The following is a 2,479-nucleotide window of genomic DNA, read 5'->3' as shown; positions in this document are numbered from 1 at the left end:
ATCCTTCATTTTGAACAACTCATAATTAGTAGTGAGCATCTCAATCCTGGACAGCCTTGCCTTCCACCTTTCATAATATCTTGGTGGCCAATCGATATATTCCTCTTTCTCAAGACTTGGTGGACCAGCCATAACGAGAGATCCTTTCTAGGTGTTAACCTTTTAGAAAGCACCTGCTCTGATACTAATTGATAGAACCTATGAATCCACCAAAACAATCCAAGGGACCTAGTCCCTAAACTGTTTTCACAGATATATACTCAAAGTAATTAAGGCAAGATGTTTACGTGGAAAACTCCTTACTCAAGGGTTCCACGACCTACCTCAGTAGGATTTCCAACTTCACTAAACTGAGCAATGTTTCAGATTACAAGCTTTTGCAACCTAGGAATTCGACCACTAATCCCTCCCCTTACAATAACTCTATTGCAAGAACCTTCTTGACTAACTCTAGTCAAGCACCAAACTGATTCAACTAACTCTAGTTGAACCTTAACATCACTATGACTAACTCTAGCCAAGTGTTTACAACAAAAGCTTGATAAAAACAAAATACCTACGAAACTCTTCTCTTAAAGAAGTGTAGGTTTACAATGTAGAGATCATAAAGACTAGACAACTCTAGGACTCAAAAACATCTTCCTTTGTTGAGATCTGGTCCGTGAACTTGTCTTAGCTTTGTTCTTGAAAGCACCAAAGAGAACAGTGGCGGTTGCACTTGTAAGGATATGAATTTTTAGGTTTTTCAAGTGGTCGGTTAAAACAATGCCAACATGTTGTTTAAATAGGAACTCAAATAAGAGCATGTGATAATCATGTGAGATGCATGTGACCTCAAAAGAGTAGTTACACCGGTCTTTAGTATTTAGCACGCATACGAGTTTGTCTTCTTTGTGACCGCTCGACGACAAAGGCACACGGCATAAATTTGCTGTACCGTGATATACATATCTTCGGGGACCTAATCAAGGACCTGGTCCTTGGCATGTTTGTCAAATCATCAAAACTATAAGAAGTCATAACTCATCAAGTGGTGCAAATCATAAGAGGTTATTCATCAAGGCTGATGATAATCTCAGATCAATCTCTTTGGAGAAACCTCCTAACCTGTCTGAAGTTTATGTTTCTCTGGAGAAATCTCCGATTTGGTTATGTTTGTTGGCAGCTTTCCTGAAGTCAAAATACTCGGTCTTATTGGCAAATTTCTGCAGGTTAGGGTACTAAAATTACTTATATTGTTGTCTTTTATCTTCACAATTAACATTATAAGGGTTCCAAGAAATCTTGTATTGTTTAATCTGATTAAAACTGTTTTCACACATCATTCTTTCAGCTCCTATGTGAAACTCCAGTTACACCAATGCTATAGACATCACCAGACTCTCTAAAGATTCTCAAACTCAAAGGTGTGAACTTTATGGACTTCAAACAATTATCTGTTATAGTCTACTTGATTAGAAGTGCTCAGAATTTGCAAGAACTTCATATTGAGGTAAGTTGTAACACTTCATTTGATTTATGAAGAATTTTTATTTTGGAAATGAATAAGCACTTGTTGAATTTCTGCTCTATCGTGTAGGCTTCTACAGTCAAGATAAACCGGGAACATATCTCAGGTTTTCTAAAACTCCTGAACTGCAAAAAGTTTCCCCTTATCAAACTTCATCTCGTAAAATTAACGAAAATCTTAGGTTTCGATGCCCAGTTTGAATTTATTGTCATCACTTGTGACAATGAGCATCCTGGAACACCCAGAGCTTGAAGCAGAAGTAGTATTGGATATAGGTAGGAAGTTGCTCGAGTTTCAGCCACCATCAACAGTGTCTATAGATTTCTCAAGGGACAGTGAAGCCCAAGTATCATAGTGTTAGATTCAGGGAACAGGCAGTGTCCTTATAGAGTTATAACTCTTAAGTATTCTTACTACATGACTTGTACTGGTTTTGGTTATTGTTCCGATTCTTCTGGTTTGCTAAAACTTAAGATTTCAAGCGAAATTGGATTAGTTCTTTATTTATATGCTTAATTATGTTGAGAAGAAAAGAATTTCCTTTTCAAGTCATGCTAAGCTCACGAGAAGAATGACATTAGGAGTAAGTTTGCTAATATCTTGTTTCACCTGCATTTCTGAACAGCTTCAGATGCATTTTTACGTTCACTGCCAAAAGGTACTGCATATATCTGGTGAGTCCCCCTACCCTGCTTAGTTCATTGTTGCCTTTGGAATGATCTTTATTCGACTTAGGTATACCTTCAGCGGGGTAATTCCAATTGACTATAGTGGTCTTCACTTCTTGTCTTGAGTCGATTGACTCCAATTGACTTTAGTGGTCTTCACTTGTTGTCTTGCCTTCTCAGCTACCCGAACTAATCGACTCCAGCAAATATGCAATTCCAATTTCTTGAATTCGTTGTGAGTTAATATAGTTGCTTCATGGCAAATCTGTTGAAGAATCTGCTTACTTATAATTAATGGCAT

The 2,479-nt window shown here is 37.4% G+C and overlaps 1 long non-coding RNA gene across 1 annotated transcript; it reads left to right on the top strand.

Moving 5' to 3' along the window:
- The first annotated feature begins 988 nt into the window (after positions 1-988).
- LOC132066644 (uncharacterized) lies at positions 989-2,048 on the top strand. Its single transcript, XR_009416896.1, has 3 exons — positions 989-1,211; positions 1,334-1,492; positions 1,580-2,048. It is a non-coding gene; the product is annotated as an uncharacterized LOC132066644 (long non-coding RNA).
- The last annotated feature ends 431 nt before the right edge of the window (positions 2,049-2,479 follow it).

The sequence above is a fragment of the Lycium ferocissimum genome, chromosome 8, assembly GCF_029784015.1.
Source record: "Lycium ferocissimum isolate CSIRO_LF1 chromosome 8, AGI_CSIRO_Lferr_CH_V1, whole genome shotgun sequence".
In the NCBI taxonomy this organism is placed as follows: domain Eukaryota; kingdom Viridiplantae; phylum Streptophyta; class Magnoliopsida; order Solanales; family Solanaceae; genus Lycium; species Lycium ferocissimum.
The sequence above is the reverse complement of the archived record's forward strand: the minus strand, read 5'-3'. Positions and strand labels throughout refer to the sequence as shown.